General features: G+C 47.1%; 1 protein-coding gene across 3 annotated transcripts in view; it reads right to left on the bottom strand.

Annotated features, from left to right (window-relative positions):
• The window catches only part of sema3aa (sema domain, immunoglobulin domain (Ig), short basic domain, secreted, (semaphorin) 3Aa), an 818,452-nt gene that overhangs the window by 791,113 nt on the left and 17,339 nt on the right, over window positions 1–10,000 (bottom strand). Inside the window, exon 1 of one of the 3 annotated variants that reach the window (XM_084049419.1) lies at window positions 7,722–7,831. The exons of the other annotated variants lie outside the window; for them this stretch is intronic. The gene's annotated coding sequence lies outside the window, so the exon portion shown is untranslated. Of the gene's footprint in view, window positions 1–7,721; window positions 7,832–10,000 lie in introns of those variants that run through there. 3 annotated transcript variants of the gene reach the window in all.

Here is a 10,000-nt window from a genome sequence, read left to right on the forward strand (position 1 = left end):
TGTTGAGCAATGAAAATAGCAGATACAAGCTGGAGCTTGGCTATTTTCAGCATGCAACCCCGCCATACAACGGAGCATAGATGAGGGCATTAGATTTCCCCTAAGACAGTCTCCTAAAATGTACTGTGCAGAAGAAACAAAGAGAACCGTCTACGTGCAGGCACTGTGCACGGTACACCCAGAGTATCAGTGCCATGTGCTCTGCAGTACTTATTCAACTTCAAGATTCATTGTCACATCACACGTTTACAGGGGTAAAAGTGTTAATGGGGGGGATTTTTTTTGCAGTTTTTGCACAAGCTCCCAATGCTTTGCAGTCAAAATTCATGGGTTAGGGTTAGGGTTAGGGTTAGTAAAGAATAGAAAAAGAAACAAAGCAAACAAAGGTGACAAGACACAATTGTCACGGGGCAGCCATACATAAGGTGCATGGTCAGAATAGGAATAAATTAAGCAGAATATCACAGTCTCTTGTAAGTAAAGCCAACACTTAGCAGCAGATACAGTATAGAATCACCGTCTCTTGTGCAAGTGAGAGACAATACTTAGCAGCAGGTGTATATCATTTATATACATAGTAGAATTGACCTCTACAGCACCTTGGTCGACCACGGTCGTTTTTAAATGTGCTTTATACAATACAGTCTGAGTTGAGAGGAGATATAGAAAGAACAGTCTTGTGTGCGTGTGATGAGACACATCGTTTAGCGGCACATATCAGACAGTAGGAACACAGGCAGGGTACCGTGCATGTGAACAGTATACCGTGCAAGGTATAAACCCAGACTATCAGCGCCGCTCATCTCGGAACCTCATTCATCAGCCTCTCTGGCGTGCGTTACACACACATGATCAGATGACATGGAATAAACACAGCAGTTGCACAAACATACAGACGAGCAAATGTGTACAGTAGATAAGCAGGCAGGCGTGCTCACACACACACACACACACACACACACACACACACACACACACACACACACACACACACACACACACACACACACACACACACGCACACACAGAGGTCTCGTTGTGATTGAAGGGCTGCTATAATACAGCAGCCATCTGCAGCCACTCAGATAGGGAGAGGGCTCTGAACATCTGTGACTCCGGCACGGAGAGAGGATTGATAGAGGGGATGAGGGGATGACGGAGTGGCGGATGGAGGGATGAGGGTGTAATAATGGAGGGGTGGACAGACTCTATCCAGCCCTCCGTCACACCCCTCATCAGCGTCAAGCACCCCCGGATGGATATCTATTTGGCTCCGTGGATCCCCTTTTGAAAAGAGTTCGTGCCAGGGACAGGGACATTTCCCAAGACTTGGCAACATTTTCGAATAGCTGACGAATAAAAGTGTTGAATAAGTGTTTCAAACTGTTTCTCATTTTGCAGGGGACCCCCTGGAACCCCCGCCCCCCTACCAAGAACCCCTGGTGGTCCCCAGACGGCACTTGGAGATCCAGTGCGGACAGAAGGATGAGGCGGTGATGAAGGGGTGGACAGAACGTTCCCCGTGGGGCACGGGGCGAAGAGAAGAGGGTTGTGTGGGGGGGAGTGCCCGTCACCTAATAAAGAGGGTCGCAGCTCATCTGTGTCAGAGAGCGAGGGGGTCGGGAACTCTCTCTCTCTGGGGCTTTGGCTTCGGAAGCGGCGCGCGCATGTGTGTGTGTGTGTGTGTGTGTGTGTGTGTGTGTGTGTGTGTGTGTGTGTGTGTGTGTGTGTGTGTGTGTGTGTGTGTGTGTGTGTGTGTGTGTGTGTGTGTGTGTGTGTGTGTGTGTGTGCTTTTGTCTGGGTGTTAGAATTCATACCATAGATGGGTTGGGAGTTACTAATGTTGGGGATCCAGTGTGTGCGCGCACAGACACACGCACCTCAGCAATTGTATGTCATCTAACAATAAAGTCACCTATACTGTATATACTGTAAATGACCAGGAAATGGTTACTTAAAGCTACAACTAAAACTACAGATGGCATCTAGTGTCCAATCCTGTGCACTGTCTGCTTCAAATAACTTTATTGACATTGTCAACCAGTTGGTGTCCAACCCCAAGGTCTAAATGTCACAATGGAAGAGTAGTTAGACCACCACTCAAAGTGGGGTCCCCATGCAGGGGTCCTTGAGGGGGTCCCAAGCCCTGATTTATTTTTCACCTACATTCTAAAATAGCTGATCTACAAGCTCAAGCGTGGTTGTGCAGAAAAATGTTGACAAATGTTGACAAAATTTACAAAGCTTCTCTTATGGAGGTCCCCCCTGGCACAATAGGTTTTCAGATGGAGGTCCACGGACAAATATATATCCATTTGGGGGTCTTGGGTCATGAAAATAAGTCCCGGATGGAAGCTTTAAAGTACCTTTTTTTACCCACACAGTTAAGACGGGGGTCTTCGGGGATTAGGGCCTATCAGATAGCCTTTTTATTCCCCATTGAGGAATCAGACGTGACATCCCACGGCCAGGAAATGAGTTAGAGAAGGGAAGTAAGGAAAAGCGATTTACAGTCGACATCATGCCTGAGGAGAGCGTCTTGTGTTTCATCTATGAAAGTCACGGGGAAAAAAAGAAGAGAAATGTACGTGGCCTTGTGCCAAAGTAGGCATTAGAAGGAGGGGGGGGGGGGTGGGTGGGGGGGGGGGGGGGGGGGTGGGTAAAGGGCAAGTAGAATTTAGAACGCAGAGCGTTTGCACAGTATAAAAAAGAGAAAAACTCCTCAGTGTTAGCCCATCTGTGTGTCGTTTTAAGATTTCTTTGGCTATTAAAAAATAGCAGATATACAAGCTTGTAGATCTACTATTTTCTTTTAATATCGTGAAAAGGTGTGCAAATCTTGAAATATATATATTTTTTTAAAGCGAACATTTGTAAAATATTAGGACCCCCCCCCCCCTAGAAGCAAAGATTTGAGTTACAAATGTTCGCTTTAAAATATATATATTCAAAGATTTGCTAAAATCTTCATGATTTTTCTAAAATAGCAGATCTACAAGCTCGTGGTGCCGCACTATGAGCTTGTAGATCTGATATTTTTTGTATAGCCAAAGAAATCTAAGTGACAGAGATACGTGCCCGGATTGAACGGGTTTAAGGGGGTGTATGTAATGTTTTTTTGTAAAAAATAAAAATGAAAGTTTTTTGTAAAAAAAGTGAAAGCTCTATTTTATGATAATAATCATTGCTTCAGAATGTTTGTTCAGTAACAGTGTCGTCTCTAGCTCTTCAGTAAACACAAAAGAAAAATGTATGGACGGGATACCAATTTTATCCAATCATGAGAGAGATAGCCTGGCATATCAGATTATAATATCACAGGGCTATTATTTTGTTGTTGTTGCAATGGCAGATTTGTCTGGTTTCCAAGCTAGGAGAGAGAACCCCACAGAGACTGTCAGCTTCAATGTGTTCTAGTACCATTTCTGTCTGCTCTATTTTCTCTTTCTCCATCATTTCCCATTTCAATGATTTATCCTGGGATCAAGTCACTCTGCAGGTTGCTGATCTGGTGTGGCTCTAGAGCGGATAAGGAAACGGTGCGTGCATGTACTGTGTGTGTGTGTGTGTGTGTGTGTGTGTGTGTGTGTGTGTGTGTGTGTGTGTGTGTGTGTGTGTGTGTGTGTGTGTGTGTGTGTGTGTGTGTGTGTGTGTGTGTGCGTACAGTACGTACGTGCGTGATCTAGAACGGATCACACTGATCCGTGTGGAACGAAAACCAGGCTTTCTATGTGGAAAATTCTGTTGACGCAAGGTTTAGTGTCCTGTATGGGTTCTCTCTCCTGATTGGATCAAATTTGTATCCCGACGTGAAAATGTATTTTCTGCAACTAAAAGAGCTGGAAAGAAAGGGAAACCCCTCTTACTGAACGAACACTCTATATATAGTAGATTATCAGAATATAGAGCTATAACAAATCAATAAATACAAATACGTACACCCTGTGTTCATTTGGTTACATTTGTACACTTTCTGAGTTATGGAGACATTAAGTAGATCTCTGCATACATTTTCGAACATCAATCACTGCCATTTGCATGTTGCCGATGGACAATGACATGTAGTGACCATGATATGGTCCTTTTATCACATATATATATAATGTTTTGCATACGATGAATAGTGGAAACAGCAGATCTACAAGCTCCACAGTGTGTCACAATAGGGACGCCAGCTTGAAAGACTGAGTGAAACAACAGCGATGACAAACAGAAAATAAGTAAAGGGTGAGCGAAGGGAAACAAGGAACTGAACAAATTATTTCCAGTCAGGGGAGACTTCTCTTTCCTTCATTGTTGCCAGATTTTGCGAGAGAAATAAGCAACCAGGTCTATGAAAACAAGCCCAAAATATGTGACTAGGCTACGGCTATTTGAAAATTGCCGTAGCTGTAGCCATAGCTGTAGCCGTAGCAAATCTTGTATCCTGGGACAAAATATTTCCATAATTATGAGGGTTAGGCAAACAAATACACATTATTCTGGGGGTCCTTGCCATGACAATGTTTAAGAACCACTGTTTTTTACAACATTAGGAAACACGCCCAAATAAGCAACTACACTTTAGAAACAAGCCCAACAAACAAGCCCAAAAGCATGCATGCAAGTAAGTCGCTTATAATAAGCTGACATGGCAACACTTTCCTTGGCGTTTTGGCTGTCGATACGCTGACCCAGCCTGGCTAAAAAAAACGCAAGACAACCGGCCGCTGAACCGGGGAGCCAAGGAATGCTGTATGCTGCACCCGAAACGCAGCCTCCGTCACCGGGGTCTGTCACGAAAGGTTTCCCCCAGATGGGGCGAAGTGAAAACACACGCACATATTTCAACACAGTGGTGATCTCTGACAAGAGGCATGGTGGCCTGCGCGCACACACACACACACACACACACACACACACACACACACACACACACACACACACACACACACACACACACACACACACACACACACACACACACACACACACACACACACACACACACAGAGGGGCCTGTATATATCTGCACTGGGATCTACTGTGGTTAAGAGAAGCAGGGAACTGGGGCGTGAACACCTTAAGGACCTCCAAATTCAACACTGACACGCTCATCTGGAAATGGCGTGCGTGTGCACGTGCACAGCCACACACACACATTCACACAGAGCAGCTCGCAGACTTTGTGGTAAAGTTACACACAAGAACACACATCCACACTGGGTCATTAATGCAAATGTGGTACATGTGAACGTGTCCCGTGTGCCACACACACACACACACACACACACACACACACACACACACACACACACACACACACACACACACACACACACACACACACACACACACACACACACGGCAGATGTCTACTACAGTACATGAATTCAGCAGTTTAGCACTGCTCGGTCTCAATACACCCCGACACACCATGACATGAATATATTAACACTGAACTAAACGCTTGTACCACATCCACTCCCCCTGACACACACACACGCACACACGCACACACTCCACTTCCCAGACAGACTTGTAATCCAATCAGGATTTCTGCTTATGCAGCATGAACGGGTGGCACGGTGGAAGCACACTCAGCATGTTCACACGCACACAAGCACGCACACGCACGCACACACACACACACACACACACACACACCTTCTGCACATCTGTAATGTGGAATTGCAGCGGCGGACACAGGGACTGAGGGGGAGACACATTAAAAAAACATGGAACCGTGCACATACAGTACGTGCACATACATGCATGTATGCCTTTGCCGAGCTCTCTCACACACAATCTGCTTATACCACACCCTGTCCTGGACACACTTAAAACACATTCACACATACCTACCTCTGACAGACACACGCACACGCGCACAAATGCACACACACACACACACACACACACACACACACACACACACACACACACACACACACACACACACACACACACACACACACACACACACACACACACACACTCACCTACAACACACAGACCTCTCTCTTGTTGCAGACTTCCTCCGACTGCTTTGCTTCACTCACACTTACTTTTTCACCCAAAACCCACATAGGCAAGCACGACCGCTTACACACACACACACACACACACACACACACACACACACACACACACACACACACACACACACACACACACACACACACACACACACACACACACACACACACACACACACACACACACACACACATAGCCAATCATTTGGGAGGGTGCTTTGTCTTGGCTCAGCGTCATGTGCGGTCTTAAGCTGTGGTTACGACTGGAATCATCGAAGCTGGATGTGTGTGTGTGTGTGTGTGTGTGTGTGTGTGTGTGTGTGTGTGTGTGTGTGTGTGTGTGTGTGTGTGTGTGTGTGTGCGTGTATGCATGTATGTTTACATGTACACTGATACACATATTCCCCATGATAATTTGCATACTGTGCACGTCATGGCACGTACATCAGTGCACAACAAGCAGGCTGTTTTTGTCTTCTGTGTCTGTCTGTACTCCGTGTTCAAGGACGAACCCTCCGAATTGGCATAAAAACACGAGCAATTCATTTGAAATGAATTCTCCTCTGTCCCTTTGCCATGTATTATGGCGTTATGGAAAAATGAGCTCGCTCTTGTCTTGACAAGGGCCTCCCGAATAAAAGAGAGACACATTCACATCTCGAGTGTGATTGTCTGTGGCGTGTTCATCACTCTACAGAGGTGTTACAAGCTCCCACGCGAAAGCACACAAAAGGGTAATTTGTACTTTGCGCTCCCGTGTTACAAACACCGGAGAACATGAGAAAATAGCAGATTTACAAGCTCACAGCGTGCTGTTGTGAGCTTGTACCGATTTTCGTTGTGCAACCCAGTACATATCAGGCATAATGAAACAGCATGAAAGAAAAGCAACAGGACATTAAATGATGCCCATTTAACTCAACTGTGTGTGTGTGTGTGTGTGTGTGTGTGTGTGTGTGTGTGTGTGTGTGTGTGCGCGCGCGCGTGCGTGCGTTTGAGCGTGTGTTTGAGTGATTCAAAGCATAATAGCGTGCGTGGTCTGACAGACGAAAACCCTACAATGACAATGAGACTTGTGCGAGGGGGGGGGGGGGGGGGGGGCGAGGGGGGGATATTCCATTGAACTAATGCAATGCCTTTCAAGTGCCTGTCCTGCCTGTGTAAACACAGCAGCTCATACACCCAGGGAAACCTGTCCAGTACTATAGACTGTAGCCTACATAACAACGTACATCATGTACCTGTTCAATTTCTACCGCCAGTCAACTGATTAATCTTCAAAAAGATCTGGCAGGAAGTGCGTGTGCGTGTGCGTGTGTTTGTGCATGTGTGCGTGCGTGCGTGCGTGCGTGCGTGCGTGTGATTCAACAGAGGCGATCGTTTCTGTGCTATACGTGAGCTTGTGTGAGTTTATGTCCCAGAAAAAGAAACAGCGATCAGAGAAACAGCTGGGTGGCCAGACACACACACACACACACACACACACACACACACGCACACATGCACACATGCACACACACACGCACACATGCACACACACACACACACACACACACACACACACACACACGCACATGCACACGCACGCGCACAAACACACAGAGTACGGTACTGTGTTAGTCGTCAGGAGAGTCAGGAAAGCACTTTGAAAAACTTTAAAGGCAAATATGGCAGCCGAGAAATAATTGGAACTTGTGGAATTACACATGTTTATCTTTCAAGCACAACCGCCGGCCCGCTGCAGAAAAAGCACCAACGTGCTGTGCTGTCATGTCGCCAACGCTTCGGTTTGGCTTGGCACGTCACCCGCCCTCTGTCTCTCTTCTCGCTGTGTGGTGCGGCCGCGGCTCTCACGCCAACCTCCACACCGCAGATTCAGAACACACAGGTGTCGGTTGGTTGGTCGGCGGGGGGAAAGGCAAGGCGAGCCGCGCGGTGGAAATTTGCCGAAAGATTTGCTTTACAAAGTGTCTGAAAGCTATCCTGAAAGCCTCAAGCATGTAACCACACACACACACCTCAAAATAAAGTTCACGTCCTCGTCCTCTGTCTGTTGTGTGCTTTCCCCATCTGGCTCTCTGTTGCAGTGTTGCCAGATTTCGCGAGAGAAATAAGCAACTAGGTCTATGAAAACTAGCCCAAAAGAAGCGACTATAGGGCACATGAGCACTTCAGACCTATATGCATCGGATATTTAATCATCGGATATTTAAGATAGCAGATACAAGCTCACAACGCGTCGCGATGCGGTGCGTTGTGAGCTTGTAGATCTGTTTTTTCAAACAAGCAAATATTTTCCAAAACATTTTAACAACACAAATCTGGTATGGGGTCCAAATATTGTCAGATGGGGGTCCATGGATAAATACATATTATTTTGGGGGTCCTTGACATGAAAATGTTAGAGAACCACGAGTTTAAACAACATCAGGGAAGAAGCCCAAATAAGTAACTACACTTTAGAAACAAGCCCAAAAAAACGCAACCAGCAACAACTACCAATATTTACAAGCGACTTAACAGAAAAACAAGCCCAAAGTCGCTTATATTAAGCAGACATGGCACAGGTACTGGAGCTCAAAACGGCTGGGGCCACTGTACATGAACGAGCTAAAACGGTTTCGACCAATGGGCTCGACTCACAAGCTTGCGCACGGGGCTGCGCACCGAGGTGACGCAAAACGTGTCACAGAGGTGACGCAAAACGCGTTGCAGATGCCCCAAATAGGCCTCGCCCATTACATTTTCCTACCCGGAAGAAGGGGTGATTTCGGCCCATGCGCTGGGTGAGCAACTCGCGAACAGTCTTTTTACCGCCGGTCTCAGTAGCCCCGCCCTGTAGGCCCCGTAGGGGCCTACTGGGCGGTGCTTTTTTCGCTCTACATTAGAAGAGTTGGGAACGTTGGGGGTTGTCACATTCTAGTCCAGCCCAAATACCCATTCTCAGCACCAGCCTCAGTGGCGCACCTTGCTAATCATTAGACTCCCAATCCACTAGCGTTGGTAGTCTGGGTTCGACTCCCGCTTGGGACAATACTTTTTCAAACAACCGCGGACTACTTTTTTTCGCCGATAAAGTATAGTTTTGGGACCATGACGGAGGCGCGCCGACTCAGCAGACCTTGAGGCCGAGGAGGCGCGCCCGAGCGCCTCCAGGCGAGAGTGCCCGCGCCGACCGGCCGATGGCCTGCTAGTCGACTAAGCGCTGTCCGAGTTATGTACCGATAGGCACAGAATCGTAAATAACTAGAAGTTCGGGCCGCTACGCGGCCCGAACGTCTAGCGTGACGCGTCGTCTGGCGTTGTATCTCCAGCCGTTGTGGCTTTGGTGAAGTTGTCGTCATTGTGGTGGAGAGAGTTCTTGTGGTGGAGAGAGTTCCTTGTATAGATTATTACTATTTATCACTATGGAAGCCGTCGAACTGGTGCGATCTGACGGCATCCTAGAATTTATGGGTAGGATGTGATGTCATGTGATGTCATGCTGTCGTGAGATTACGTCACACTGGCGTTGTCATCGTGATGTCGGGCCGCTACGCGGCCCGAACGTCTAGCGTGACGCGTCGTTCACTTTGCAGTGCCTCACAGTGTGAGAGAGAGTTTTGTGCTCTCCTAAATCCACGGCAGGCTTTGAAAGTACCCACTTCAGAAAGAGGTGACGTGCATCACCTCTCCAATGACCAAAACCCACTTTGTGATTACTCAGACCTGGTATGGCAGACCTGTGGGGAGTGTGCAGTGGTGTACAATGTGAAAAGATAGTTGAAATCGCAGGAGATGAAGTTAGCAGTTTATTTGTGTAAAGGGTCGTCGGCGTGGGTTGTGTTGAGGATGGAAGCCGTCGAACTGGTGCATCCTACCTATTTATAGGTAGGATGTGATGTCATGCTGTCGTGAGATTACGTCACACTGGCGTGTCTCATCGTGATGTCACGACCGTGATGTCATATGACGTCACACTGGCTACATACATACATACAGAC

This window comes from Gymnoscopelus microlampas (genome assembly GCF_963454915.1).
Source record: "Gymnoscopelus microlampas genome assembly, chromosome: 23".
Lineage (NCBI taxonomy): Eukaryota > Metazoa > Chordata > Actinopteri > Myctophiformes > Myctophidae > Gymnoscopelus > Gymnoscopelus microlampas.